General features: G+C 42.4%; 1 protein-coding gene across 1 annotated transcript in view; it reads right to left on the bottom strand.

Annotated features, from left to right (window-relative positions):
• Window positions 1-15,986, bottom strand: part of LOC140536926 (uncharacterized) — a 153,048-nt gene that overhangs the window by 113,598 nt on the left and 23,464 nt on the right. The gene's annotated exons all lie outside the window — the stretch shown is intronic.

The raw sequence follows: 15,986 nt of genomic DNA, 5'->3' as shown, positions 1-15,986 counted from the left end.
AAGGAACCTTTTTTGTGTAGAAAAGCGTTTCATTTCCTGTGCATTTTAGTCCAGCTATTAAAGAAAAACTATATTATCCAGATCTTAAATATGAATAATGTTGTGTGAAGTCTACATCCCCGCCTTGTGTGATACTCAGGAAATCATTTCGGTTAAGATAGAAATACTATAGCTTATCACACATTCAGCAGACAACTCTGCAATATGAATGAGGCTCACAGCAGGAGTTTAAAAGTTGACTTTTGCTTGAGAAACTTCAGATCTGTCCATAAGCGCCCGGGAATGACACTCAAGCTCATTACAGAACTGAATGCAATCGGACTGATCATCAGGTAAAAACCCTGGCATGAGCCTATAGCCTGCATACCCTGAATCAGTGTGTGTATGTGTGTGTGTGTGTGTGTGTGTGTCTCCTCAGGCCCCCCCCAGCTACAAAGTCAAATCAAAGAGAAGTTTGCATTCTAATATCCAGTGGCAGGGCAGAGTGATCGCTTTATTCTTTTAATTAGCGAAAAGTTCCTCTAATTACTGTTGCGAGACAGAGTCAGTCACCCTGCTGAGCGGCTGAGAGGCACAGGAGCGTCTCTATTACACAGCAGTCCGGGGCGGAACTCTGCAGCAAGCCAGCTGGCCGGTTCTGCCTTCACAGCTGCAGCTCAGGACCCAGAACATTGAAGACTGTATTTAGCACCACATAATGCAAAGGATATGAACTATGATAATTCAGACAATAAAGACATGGCATGTAGCAAAAGGCCTTTGGCCTTCATTTTACTTACCAGAGTCAGGAGAAGAAAAAAAAACATCCCTGTATCTAAAAAAAAAAAAAAAAAAAAAAACACACCAAAACCACACACAACCCACAGCATAGTCAGCTTAAGCTGGTCTATGCTGGTAGTTTGACGGTTAAGCCTATAAGCATAATCAACTTGACTAAGCTGGTTGACCAGCATAACCAGCATGACCAAAACCAAATGCAACAAACACTATACTGGTCAAGATCTGGTTAACCAGCTGGCCTACCAGCACATGGTGTGTTTTAACCTGGTTAGCAGTTTTTTTTGTTTTGTTTTGTTTTTTTTAAACCACCTTAACCATCAAAGACCAGCTTGGAGCATCCCAAACCAGCTACCAGCAAAAGCTGCTCTTGAACTGGAAGTCCACTCTACCTTCAATACAGGTCTTCCATTTCGGTGCTGTTAGCAAGGTTGTGGTGACAGTAGTGGAGGGATTTCTGTGTGAAGCTAACTTAGCAAATAGCAGGCTAGTTAACATAATCGGCACGAACAGCCGCCACACAGACCCGCATGCTCACCACCACACAGACCCGCACACTAAGTTTTAGTATTAAACTATGTAGGACAAACGGGTTTGGAGGGGTGGGGTGATGTACACTACATGGACCAAAAGTAATGGGACACACATCTAAATCATTGAATTCAGGGTGTTGCATTCAGTTCTATTGCCAGAGGTGTATAAAGTCCAGCAAACGCCATGCTTTTACACACATTAGTGAAAGAATAGGTGGTTCTCCAGAGCTCACTGAACTCCAGCGTGGTACTGTAACAGGAGCCACCATTGCAACAACAAGCAAGTTGGTGAAATTTCTTCCTTCCTACTTTTTTCCACCATCAACTGCGAGTGGTGTTACTGAAAAATGGAAGCGTTTAGAAACTGAAGCAAATCAGCTATGAAGACCACGTCACAGTTACAGAGCAGGGTCACAGAGTGCAAACGTTTATTTATGTCATCCATGATGACATTTAGAAATTGTAGAAATTGTTGAGTCTTCTCTTTGTCTGCTCTTTGTCTGAATTTGCTAGGACAGCTTGACCTGGTTATGTTGGCAGTTGCTGCACTTGTAAATAATTTAGCGGACAGTGGAACGGCTGATATCGAACTGTTCTGAGATCTTTTTAAATCCCTTCCCACCCTCATGTACATCTACAACCTTCTTTCTGAAGGCCTCAGAGAGCTCTTTGGATCTGGCCAGAGTGATCTTCACCACTCACTTCAACAATCAACAGCAAACCAAGCTAAACGCTGAGGTTTAAATAAGATAGCTCCTCCAAAATCCTCTCTAACCACGTTTTAGTCACCTAATTTTACACATTGAAAGTACTAATAAATGTGGGGGAGTTCTAACTTTTTTTCCTTACATATTTTATAATTGGTGTAAGACGTTTCTTCAGTTGAATGTGTGCAGTTATATTACCTGCATCTCTCAGTATTGGTCAAAAGTCCATATGTTTAAATAAGGGGGAAAAATCAGTCTTTTTCCACATTTTTAATTACATACTCACTACAGTACAGCGCGGGACACAGTTTTAGTATAAAATGACATGTAATGGCCATGGTCAGGGCAGTGTGCTCTCAGGTGAGGAGGTAACTTGGCGGAGGAAGATGATAATACAGTCACCTGATCAACGAAGAATTAATTGAGAGCCAGTGAGGAAACACTAGCATCTCCACTGTTTTGAGTCTTCAAAGTTGGGCCCGGCCAGAACAGACCTGGTGTCGGTCGCGGATTTCAGAGAGAAGCCTTCTGTGACCACAGCATCAGAAGCTAGAGCATTTTGTATGCCTCACCATCTAAAAGCAATGCCTAACACAGTCTGGAGTGGTAATTGAGTGGTAAGTCCATTGGTCACAATCGGTTTCAGTCGGTTTAGTATATATATATATATATACACACACACACACACACACACACACACACACACACACACACACACACACACACACACACACACACACACATTTTTGACTAAATGAAATTTACTTTTGCGGGATATGGGCCTATTCACTATATAATAACTGTAATATCATTAATTAGGCAAACCCTACTCTTCATACTGAGCAAGAAACTGTGATTAATGTTTAGGCAAAATATACCCAAAGTGAAACAGTGAATCAAAAGAAGGTTAAGTGTCCTAAAACGTCTGGGAAGCAGTGTTGGTGTCTTGGTGAAAGTAGGGAGTTATTAGATGTAGAATTAGGGCACTATAAAGATGTGGAATAGGCCATCTAAGTGTAATTACCGATGGTGTGGAAGAAGGAGGGGGGCGGTAGCATCCATGACTTGGAAATGCAGCCTGGGTGCCTTCAGTTATCAGCTCGAAAGTGAAGAATCGATACTTGTTCCTGGAGAGAAAACGTCTCGCACATCATATCGCATTATTCTGCAAGTACGAGCCCTCGGATCGATGTGCTGAACAGAGTCGGCTCGGCTTCTCTCTCTTTTGCAGCTCTCTCCCTCTCTACACAGCCTGCACACAGAAAATGACGGCCTTAATAGAATAAATGAATGAGGCTTAGTGCTCCCAGCTACCATCAGCACTGCTCAAAAAGTCTGTAACAACATAAACAAAACGAGGCGAATTGGTGCCAAAACAGCGATCTGTTTTTCAGAGGCGTCTCCATCAAGGGCGTCCGAACTGAGATGCTCGTTTAACAATCTCCTCTTAAATAAGAAGCTTTCCCCAGCCTCTGACTGAGCCGAGGTAACTGAGCATATCTGTGCGCATTAGCATTCCTGCCTGACTCTGGACTGGATTACTGCTGACACTCCCTCTGAAGTCTAGCACACACAGAACAAAAGAGAGGGATGAGAGAGAATGAGAGACGGGGAGAAGAGAGAGAATCATTTGTTCTCAGAGATGACGTGGAAATGTCTTACAGCTTTATCATGTTCTCCAACCCCTCCTCACACCCCTCCCCATGTTCTGCTCAGTTTCGGCTAGCCTGGGTCGATTTATACACTTGCGACTGTCATGGCGTTAGTTAGTGATGGCATTCTGACAGCAGTAGAGATGCACTGAATTTCTGGACACTGAATTTCTCCATCCAATACTTTTGGGATGAGTTGGGGAGGTGGGGTGGTGATTATCCAATATGCCGACCTCATTAAAGCTCTTGTTGCTAAATGCAATCAAATCCTCACAACAATCCTCCAAAAGTTACTTCAACAAATACCCTTTTAAAACCCTTGATTTCAAATGAAACAAACACTGAGCAGGTGTCCCAATACTTCTGTCCACATAGTATACCTCTTTCCTAAAGTCCTTAACAACAGTGGGGAAAAAACAATTATTCCTAACAGTAAAAAAACAGAGATAAGGAACTGATGTCGGTTTGCTTCCGGGTCATTCCTTTTTATTTATTTTCCACCACTTACACCAACTAACAGTGTCATCATTATCCACCGCAAGATCATCGTAACCAACAAATGAGCCTCAGTCACTTGTTAAGAACAAAGCTGGAAAGAGCTTCTCATCTGCCAGCTTCTTTATTAAATTTTCCGTTCCACCTTAACAGTTTTACTTGAGCTCTTGAGCTCTCCTAAAGCCTGAGTAGACTGATAAATCACTGTACTGATCAGTTATTTATCTCAGTGTTATTGAGCTCTACTAAAGCCTGAGTAGACTGATAAATCACTGTGCTGATCAGTTATTTATCTCAGTGTTACTGAACTCTACTAAAGCCTGAGTAGACTGATAAATCACTGTGCTGATCAGTTATTTATCTCAGTGTTACTGAGCTCTACTAAAGCATGAGTAGACTGATAAATCACTGTGTTGATCAGTTATTTATCTCAGTGTTACTGAGCTCTACTAAAGCATGAGTAGACTGATAAATCACTGTGTTGATCAGTTATTTATCTCAGCGTTAGTGAGCTTATTTGCCTGACTGAACTGAACAGTCATCAATAGTGGACATGCTAAACCAGTGAGAAGTTTAGAACTGCTGTTGTACTAGGCTGTTCAGGGTGTTTTACATTTTGTAACTCACAAAAGACAAGCATGCAGCTTTTATGACAGTTTGACAGTTTTTGGTGCTCTTGCCAAAACCTCTCTTTCTTTTGCTGAGTTAAAGTGGCAGGTGCCAGTCCTGCCCTCTGGGGATTGTGGGAGCTGCAGTGGACTAAAGCAGGTGATTTAAACACAAAGCATGTGCAAGTTGACATTGTGATGTCAGCATTCTCACAAAGCTGCACTTTACTCCTCCATACAAAAACACTGAAAAAAAACGAAATAGTGACCTAAAATGCTGTGTTCATGTAGACGGGTGGCCATAATGCTGAGGCACGGCCTTGTTCCTAACAACATCCAGACACATGTGGATGAGGCCTAGAAAAGACCTTTGGACTTAGCCTCCTTTCACCCTGTTCTTCAATGGTCAGGACCCCACAGGACCACCACAGAGCCGGTATTATTTGGGTGGTGGGTTATTCTCAGCACTGCAGTGACACTGACATGGTGGTGGTTTATTAGTGTTGTGCTGGTATGGGAGGATCAGACAGCAGTGCTGCTGGAGTGTTTAAACACCTCAGAGTCACCGCTGGACTAAGAATAGTCCACCAACCAGAAACTATGGGCAGCGTCCTGTGGGCAGCGTCCTGTGGGCACTGATGAAGGACTAGAGGATGACCAACACTTCTGTCTCTGATGTTACATTACATCTACAAGGTGGAACAACTAGGTAGGGGGTGTGTGATGGGACAAATCTACACTTCGCCCAAGTACTCTTGGAAGAGATGGGTCTTCGGTCAGCGAGCGACTCTGCCGTTCGGACACCCAGGGGAAGTTCATTACACCACTTCGGTGCCAGAACAGAAAAAAGCCTGGAGCCGAGCCGTACTTGAAGCTCAAAAGGTCTCTCTGCGCAGATTGGCTTTTGACCATTGCCATCAAGTACGGAGGTACTGGGTCCATTCCTGGCATTGTAGGCCAGCGTCAGGGGTTTAAATCTGACACGGGCAGCAGCTACAGGAAGCCAGGGAAGAGAATGCAGCAGAGCAGTGTAAACTGCACACCTCTTTAAAGGTAATCCCAGTTGCACAGTGTATCACAAAAAACAGCCATTAAGACGACTTACGTCCAGGCATTCTTAGATCATTAGCAGCACACAGTAGGTAAAATACCAAAAGATAAAACACACACAAATGAAAACTGACTGGTGGGCTGAAGGATGTTCAGGGTGTGTCTGTGTGTGTTTGTCTGCACAGTATGTCTATGGTCTCGAGTGTTTTTTTTGGTGTTTTTCTTTTTTTTTTAATTAAATACCCCTCTCTCTCTCTTTGTAGAGATAATGAAGTCCCTCCAGTGTCATTACAAACAAACATTTTATTATAGGTCGTTTAAGTGGTGCTGAGAGGCACTTCACTCTCCCTCTCTTTCCTCTCTCTCCCTGTTCAGTGCCCCTCTCTCTCGTTCTCCAAAGAAGACATCAATCATGTGCTGTCAGTGTGTGTGTTGGGCTCTGACCCTGCTGAAGCGTTGAGGGAAAAGGCCCTGCTAATATTGAGTTAGCTCCCGTTACACACTCTTGACACCTACACACATACACCCACGCGCAGGGCCTCTCTCGAGTCCCCACAACTAATTCTGAATTGCCACAATCTGACAGTTTTACACACACGTGCATGCTCACAGAACCTCTCTGGGGCCTGCATAATACTGAGTGCGCTCAAGTAAGACATAATGGCAAATTCCCACCCCACTCCCCTCAACACACACGCATGCGCACACACACACACACACACACACACACAATACACAAAATAAAAAACATGCACAAAATGACTCTTCATAAACATGAACAAGTTGACTGTCGGCTGCTGGTTGCAGTCAGGACCTCAGTCGGCACCGGTGGCTGACCACTGTGCCCAGGGTCTGGCAGTATCCACTACTTTCATACAGTCAAACTGTGTCCAAATATTTCTGTGGTATACAGTATTATCAGGAGTGGGGTGTAACTGCCCATGGACTGCTCGTATTCTGCGGTATTTCAAAACTGCTGTGAATCAGGAGTAAGAACAACCTTTGTATAGCCAGCATGGCTATGGATCCACTGAGCACATAAGTAAGACCTTGTGTCTAAGAGAGCAAACTAGAGCGACTGGTTATGAGAGAGAAATGGTACTGTTATCTGGCTAACTAGCCTTAAACTAGCTTAGATAAAAGAAAGTTCCCACCGCACCCCAATCCCATGTGGGGACCTAGCGGTTTTCTCCAACCATGTCGAAAAGAGGTGGTGGCTGCCTTCGCATGTATCAGAGGGGACGTGTGTTAAGTCCTGTTAAGTTAAGTTAAGTTTAGACTCTTGTGTGGCTGCTCCAGACAGTCACGTTATATTGGCAATGCTTTACTGTAGTAATTAAACAAGCTGTGTATGTGCAACCAAACGCCTGCATCATGAATGGATGCACTGTAAAGTGGTTGGATACTTTTGTATGTATAGTGTATGCACATGATTTCAGAGCTCTAGACTGGCGCAACCGTCTAAGTGTCTGCTTGATCATTAGGTCAAATCCCATCTTGACCACAGCCCTCCCTGGTGAGGAGTCTGAGAATAGGAGGATCTCCCCTCCATGTGATTGGGGAAGTTCTTACCTATGGATGGGAATAAACAGTAAACAAACTATAATTATTTTACTATAATTACAATATTAAATAATATTTATTATTTTAAAATTAAATAAAGTACAAATTGCTCAACTTAAAATGTATTGTTGACCAAATTGAGATGCACAAGTAAGAATGTGAGCTAAAAGAACTACTGACTAAACCAAGTTGCGTAAACTCAAAAAACACTCCGTAATCAGTTACTTCAGTTCAGTTAATTTTTTTTAATAAACAGTATTATACTGCATTGAAAAGTCCTCAGCTATTGCAGCTAATAAGCAAATTGTCAGCTTAAATTTGAGAAAAAGGAACGTTGTATAAACTGGAAAAGAGATTTTTTTGCCAGTGTTTGTCTAAATTGTCCCGTCAGGCAAAGTGTTGGAGCATGTTGGTTGTTTTGGAATTAGTTTACGATCCCCTGCTGAAAACTCTCTCAAAAAGCTGACTACCTGACTTTCTCTCCCTCTTTCTCTCTGCACTCACCTTTCCCCCAGCGACCAATCAAAAGGCCTCTCTGTGGGGGGGCTTGGCTTCTGTCTAAGCGCCTGCCGTCACAGAGACAACCTGGCGACCTTTGGCGCGGCTTTGACAGGCGGCCAGGTGACTGGCATTAATATTAATACACCACCCCCCCCCCCAACACAACCCTCCTTCACCCCCTCACCCCCCGTGCTGCGAACGAGGGGAGTTTCGCTTGGTGTCCAGCAGCAATAGAGGCGCTTTCAAGAGTCCTACTGCATTCAGTCTTCTGCTCTTCTCTCTTCTCCACAGGGATGGAGAGAACAAACAGACGAAAAAATGAAAAGAATGGAGAGAGAGAAAAAAAAAATTGGCTCCTCTCAGCTGTCAATTTCTCCCACATTCTTCCTTATGCTGACTCACTCCTTTTCTCCCCACCTCTCTCGACCATTTCCTCCTTTTCTACCACCCCCCCCCCATTTTTATTTTCTATTCTTCCCTTTCTCTCTCAGTGGAAGCCAGACAGGACTTTCACACTTCATACTATCGCACTCTCTCTCTCTCTCTCTCTCTCTCTCTTTTCACTCTCTCACAGACACACACACAAGGAAAAGGTCAAGTGCAGAGTAAAATACCATTCCTGAATTATTCAAAGCCAACCTTCCCTTTGAGAGAAAGAGGGGGGAAATGCTTTAAAAGAAAAACAAAGCAAACACTCTCTCTCCTCTTATCATTATTCATGCATGCCAAACACACACTTATTCAAGGAAGTTAGGAACAAAGCTCTTTATTTAACACACACACACACACACACACACATACATACGCAGAGGACCACAGCAAATGGAAAAACTGTGCTTTTGCTTAGACTCTGCAGACTCTTAATGTCTATTTGTCCATGTCTGAGATCTAAACCATGAGCCCGCTCAGCAAAGAGGTTTCCACCACGAGCAAAAGCCAACATAAAATCACTCCAGGTCAAATAATAACCCAAAATAACCTGAAAAGTATTTTTCAAAACATTCATGTGAATTCAAGTAATCATCCTCAGTCCACTCTGCTTTGAACACAGGGGTCAAATCATACGCTTCACCCATATAAAGCATGCACGTTTATGACTGTGCTGTAATACAGGAAATCTATTGTATTACCAGCTCCTCTTTAGCCAATTCATTCTGTTTACTCACTATAACATTCATTCATTCTCTGTTTCTCTTGAAGGGAAACACACATGAAAAAAAATAAACAAAGAATCTGCTTCTATTTGCAATCAATTAACTAACGAGGAAAGTGTATACGGCAGATTTCCCTTATCTCGTCTCGTCTTGTACAGCCATATACTCATAAAACTATGACAAAAGGGTGTCAGATAGGAGCTCAAGTTCTTCTTTGTTCTCAAGATGCTAACCGCTTTAAATGTTATTGTGACATTCATTAAACAGACTAGAGTGGCGTTGAAAAGAGGTTAAGTACTGACGTTAGCTAGGCCTTATCTTCTCTTTTTGACGTGAACTACGCCAGCCAATGTTAGCTGAATGTGAAAAGAGGTTAAGTACTCCATCTGACGTTAGCTAGGCCTTATGTTCTCTTGACATTAACTAGATGTGAACCACGGCAGCCAATGTTAGCTGGACGTGAACCACGGCAGCCAATGTTAGCTGGACGTGAACCACGGCAGCCAATGTTAGCTGGACGTGAACCACGGCAGCCAATGTTGGCTGGACATGAACCACGGCAGCCGGTGTTGGCTGGACGTAAACCACGGCAGCCAGTGTTGGCTGGACGTAAACTACGGCAGCCGGTGTTGGCCGGATGTGAACTACAGCAGCTGATGTTTGCTAGATGTGAACAACTCTAGCCTGTGTCAGCTAGATGGTAAAAGCTAAGTACTCTAAATGTTGTTAGCTAGATGTTTACCAGTCTATCATTGTTACCAAAACATTATTCTAGCTTACGTTATAGCTTACGTTAGCTAATTGTCACGAGCTGGTGTTAGCTAAAGGTCACTACTCTAGCTGATGTTAGCTAGATGTTAACTAGTGTTATCTGACATCAGGTAGACACTAACTACTCTATCTCATGTCAAATAGACATTTTGTTTCTGATGTTAAATTGATTCGGAAACAGTGAAAATATAGATATTTTAAAAAATTAACATTAAAAAAATCTGCCACTGAGGAGAAGAGACCTTGTTTAAATGATGACCAGTCCTCATGAGCATCCAACAACACTGTACCGGGCAGTGAAGCCTCAGTTTTTTATTCAACATAAAAAAAATTTCCCCTCTGATATTTTTGAGTAATCACATACATTTTACACGTATTCCCCTGTATGCTGCTCAATCGATGCAGCACTTAATGCGTGTTGCCTCGTAATTCCACTGCAATGACAGAAAGGGAAGCCTACAGCCTCACATTAATCCTCCAGAAACTCCTGCAAATTCCTGGAGTTTGGAAATCTGGCGTTATGTGTGAAGGCGTTGGATTGTTTGGGTTTATTCTCTAATGTAGACTACAACTTGAGTTCAGGGGAACTCTTTGGCGGTGTAGTATTTCAGAACTCTCTTGGAGTTGATTTACCTTTACTGCTTGGTGCCGAGCCCAGTCACTCTTCACCGGAACTTCATTGTCAGCAGGAGAGAGCACCATTTTACTTTTGCACACTTCGTGCATTCAATTAATACATTATCGGCATTACTTCTGGTTTTGCGTTTAACAACAAATTTCTAGTTAGTGCTATATGAACATGTATTAAACGTGTGTTGTGGCCTTTGGAATACGCAGTTGCACGTTTAGGCAGGATATGATTTGTGCATTGAATAAATGTCGATAAGGTAGCATCTCAAATATTTTCCTCCAGTCTTGGTTACAGTGACAGCCTACAGAGTAAGTAACATGACTTGTCTCTCATGGTGGAGATACGTCGTCTGAGTTGCTAAAGCCAACGTTACCTTAGATAACAAGCAAACAGCTGAGTTGGATAATGAAGCTAGGCAGGCTAACACTAATAAAATTAATTTAAAAAATGAAGAAAAATAGTAAAAAGCACTAATGGTCTCTTTTGCAGTCATTTTCTCCTAAATGTTCCATTGTTTTGAAATATCAGTTTTAATATGTACATTCATAAGTGCATTCATTTTTAACTCTGTGAAGGGAGTTTAAATGAACTCAAGTGGAGAGCTGTAATTTTAGTCTAGATGGGATGAATATTTTAACTCCGACAAGAGTTCCTGAACGGAGTTAAAAGATCAACTCCCAGAAGAAATGCCATATAGTGTAGTGATGGTCACGCATGTACACTCAAAATGAATTAGCTGTGCACATGGTTAACAGATTACCCATTTGTGACAGTTACTCAAATATTGTAAGTAGCCAGAATGCATATGCCAATGGCACAAAGGAATTGATCAACCTCCCCTTCAAAAACCAACAGATAACAGAGTGGTAACAATAACAGAGTGGTCACACATTTTCCATATAGAAGAATTACCACAGTTTTTTTTTTACCGTTTGCATGATACATGGCACCACCGTCCATTCCCCTTATTTGCATGTGCAGTTAGCAATTCATAACACCTCCCTGCACAAATACCACCTGGACTAGTCAGACTGTACATTTCCTCCAGTAAGAGGCTTACATATTTTGCATTACGTTTGATCACACATGCAAGTCATCTGCAAAGATTGACTCATTTTCATTTGTTTGAACTAAGCATCATGGCAAAGACTACAGCTGCATGTGTGGGACCACATGAAGAGGAAGGTTCCCTTTTTGTTACATGCCCACGCTGGCATCCAATCAAGCCTCTACCGTTATTCACACTTCAATATGCATCACCTCATTACCATTTTTACAGTTTTTCCATCCAAGTTACCATCCAACATTAAGTTTGTCTAATCATTCCTTCAATAAAGTAATACAGGTGAGCTGCTGGAACTAAACTAATCCATACATCCAAAACATTGAACGTTAAACAACCACACTGACCATTTGTGATGGACAAAGATGGAATTTGGGAATTTATCCCATCCATGCAGTGAATACATACATAGACACCAGCGAAATACACACAGTGGACAGTGAGCACACATGCCCAGAGCGGTGGGCAGTCATTGCTACGGCGCCCGAGGAGCAGAGAGGGTGAAGGGCCTTACTCAAGGGCCCAACAGTGGCAGCTTGCCAAGCCCGGGCATCGAACCCACAACCCTGTCATCAATAGCCCGGAGCCGGAGCCGGAGCCCGGAGCACTAACCGCTGAGCCACCACTGCCACAACCCTGTTGTATAAGAAGTTGAGCTGAGGGAGGCTACATACCTCAGCCATTACATAACTGAAGACCGCCCGGTTTGGTAAAATCCTTCAAATGTGGCCGAGAAACGTGGCCGAGAAATGTGGCCTTTGATTCTGAGAATTCAAACCAAGCCAAACCCATGCCTTAACTGACAAACACCACATTCTGACTAACTATTGGAATTTTTTTATTTATTATATGTATTTATCCCAATGTTACATAGAGACATAGTAAAAGGGGTTTGCTGCATGCATAATAAAGCTAGCAATTGTAGAGTACTAGGGTGAGGGTAGTCGCTTCTCGGGGGGGCGCTAATTCTGTGAGATGTTCCAGAGCCATCGTAGTGAAGGTGTACACTGAGTGCCTGAATAACAGTGGTGCAACAATAGGCCGTGGGGGGAACTAAGACTCTGTCACCTGGTACAGAGCAATCAATGAGCCACTGTGGACCCATTAACCTTTATTATGAATACCTTTCATCATCTAATGCAGGCCATGCCATGACGTCTCGTTAGTGACGTCATCTGAGCCATGGGTGGTCATTCCAGGCCATCCCCTTCATCAACAGCTGATCACCATCATCAGCTACAGGCCATAGATACTACTGATTAACTATTATCACTCTTATCCTACAGTCACTGCATTACTGCACCATTACTCATCGCATGTTTACGCTGCTGTGGTTGCACAATATTTAATCTGTATTTTGATGCATACTGCTATTCTGTGAATAACACTGTAAAGCATACTGTACAGAAATGTCCTTGTACAGTCTGTGAATACTGTGTATGCTATTGTTCTCTGTATATTGTGTATTGTCTGTAAATGATATGTAGAGTAGCTGTATGTTGTTAATTCTAGAGAGACGCTAACAGCCGGAAACAAATTCTTTGAGTGTGTGAACATACCTGCCCAATAAATCAGATTCTGATTCTGTTGGTGGCTAATATGACTAATATTAATATTACCACTAACAAACTGAATCCTGCCGCCCTAATAAAACACACTAATTCACCTTAATAAAAGTAGTGATAAACCCTGCACTGCTTTAAATAACTGTAGCCAGTCTAAAGTGGTCTCCCAAGTTCCACAAGTGTCCACTGTCAAACAAAGCACTCAACCCCATAGGATGCTCCAGGGTACTGCACCTTCACTCACTCATCCAGTATCATTTGAAACCTCAGATATGAAAAATGCTAATTTCGAGATATTGAGCAATAAAGCTGTACTTTCATTCAATGCCGTGAGCGCAGAAGGATACAGCGTTCTGTGATCTCGGGCCAGACCAAAACAGTAAACGGTAAAACTCAGCCAAAGACAATCCAGTGTCGTTTATTTAGTGGACATCTCTCAGTGTAGGGCTAGACCAATGTGAAAACAGTCACCAATATCAATTAAACAGCTATAAAATATAAATAATAAATAAATAAATAATCTCCAACATTGTATACTTTTATATTGGTCCAAAAATCCAATTCTAATAGTTTTTTATAGATTCTCATTGCAGTCAATTGCCACAGATTTAAAATGTCTTAACATCATCCAGTCAATACTGAGACTAGGGCTGGGTGATATGGTAAAAATACTATAATCAATCACGATATTTAAAGACTTCTTTTGCGATACACAATATTTATCACGATACATGTAATCACAGACTAAAAAACATCAGTAGGGACAGATTTTTATAAACTGACACTCGCCTGAGTGAACACAGTGATTTATATAACATCTGCTGCTCTTCATCTAATTAAACCAGTCTAATTACACTGTTATTAATGAAACCTGCAGCTGATCAGTGTTTATTAAGTACCAACAACATCGTCAATATGCTTAGCAAAGCAAATTATCACAATAACAACATTTTCACAATACAAAAAAAATATCATCATATTGCCCAGCTCTGACTGAGACCACCAATTAAGTAAAAGCTTAATCTTTTAGCATAGAACATAAGCCTCACCAACTCAATGAACAGCTACTAACCATTCCATGCTCCCACACTGCTGGAAACTATTTTTACAGTGGCGTTCTGCTCAGGCTAAACACTCTGTTAGAAGCCAGTTGTCCTCAGTTCTGGAGTATTTACAGAGCTCGCTGGACCAGCGAAGGTACGGAGTGTCTGTGGCAGCTGCACATCGCATCCAGGTGAACGGCTAAACCTTGGTGTCACATCGTCTCACTCATACTTCCTGAAGGGCACAAGGCAGTTAAGCCCTCTAAAACAGCTCCAGAGCCCACCAAGGGACATGCCCCTGGTAATAGCATTTATATATGCAACAGTAGTCGGCCGATAAATTACAACTGCTAGTAGAGTCAGGGAGTTGCACTCTCTCCATCAGGTCCTCAAGCATTAGATGGGGCCCTGAGGATAGTAGTGTGACTATGGTTTAACCTTAAGGTTCATTCCAAAAGTTCTGTGTCCCCAATTTGTCAAATCAATCCGAGAATTGTCACAGGAGGTATCAGTTGTGGAAGTCATCAGGTAGGTTTACAAGACTGTAGGCCAGTTTTCACCAGATCTTCTGATATGCTATTTCACCAGGAACACTGCACAATCCTGGGCCCTGCTCTGAGGGGTTCCTCTTGCAGATTCCTCTAAGATTCTACCATGTGAAAGCTGCCTCTTCCCAGGCTAGGAGTACCGCTGTCCTATGCAAGATGACTTGAGTCTCAACCTAACAGTCCACGAGATACGTTTTTTTGGTACCATGGTATCAAGGCCATCTGGGAGAATTCACATTCTGATGATATGACACTGACAAAGGCTGATATAAGAGTCAGAAGTCATGTGCTTGACATTGTTGGTAACTCTCTACTGGTCTGGAATAAGGAAACGGAATTACTGGTTGTGTATGTAACCATGGTTTTGTGCCAAGGGTTGCTTGTCATTAGGAATTTGGGAGAATTCAGGTTCTGAGGAAGATGCAACACTGGGAAAGGCTGATATAAATCAGAGGTCACGTCCTCGACAATGACATCTTACCTCTGGCGATCTGGAACCAGGAAAGAAAACACTGGTTGTGTATGTAATCGTGGTTCTGTGGCTATGGAACAACGTAAGGGTCGTTTGTCATTAGGAATCCTGGAGAACTCCGGTTCTAAAAAAGATGGGACACTGACAAAGGCCACTATTGAAGTCAGAAGTCACGTCCTTGACATTTTTGTTACCTCTGGCGTTCTGGAACCAGGAAAGAAAACATTGGTTATGTGACTATGGAATAACATAAGGGTTGCTTGTCATTAGGAATCTGGGAGAACTCCAGTTCCAAAGAAAATGGGACACCGACGGAGGCCGATATATGAATCAGAGGTCACATTCTTGACATTTTTGTTACCTCTGGCGTTCTGGAACCAGGAAAGAAAACACTGGTTATGTATGTAATCGTGGTTCTGTGACTATGAAACAACATAAGGGTCGTTTGTCAGTAGGAATCCAGTAGAACTCCGGTTCTAAAGAAGATGGGACACTGGGAAAGGAAAGATATAAGTGAGTCAGAAGTCACATGTCCTTGACTTTGTTGGTATGGACAACTAGACCTGCCTGAATTTGCAAAAAGATTTTTCACAGTGCATTTCATTACCTCTGGGGGTCTTTCACAGTTCCACAGCGTACTGTACATTGGTCAGACTCTGGTTCTATCACCACATTGCAGATTAGTTAGTCTAATATTAAAAATAAGGTTTTCTGTACATAGAGCTTAATCAGGTTCCATTGAGGCTCTAGGACCTTAAAAAAGGAAGTCAATGATTTTATCCTTTTGAAATGAACGTATACAGTCATCTTTGTCTGCCTTTCTGTCCTTTTGTTGCCTGAGAGTGACCTTCTG

This window comes from Salminus brasiliensis, chromosome 1, assembly GCF_030463535.1.
Source record: "Salminus brasiliensis chromosome 1, fSalBra1.hap2, whole genome shotgun sequence".
NCBI lineage: Eukaryota > Metazoa > Chordata > Actinopteri > Characiformes > Bryconidae > Salminus > Salminus brasiliensis.
Note: the sequence above shows the minus strand (reverse complement) of the source record. Positions and strands in the feature narration are given on the sequence as shown.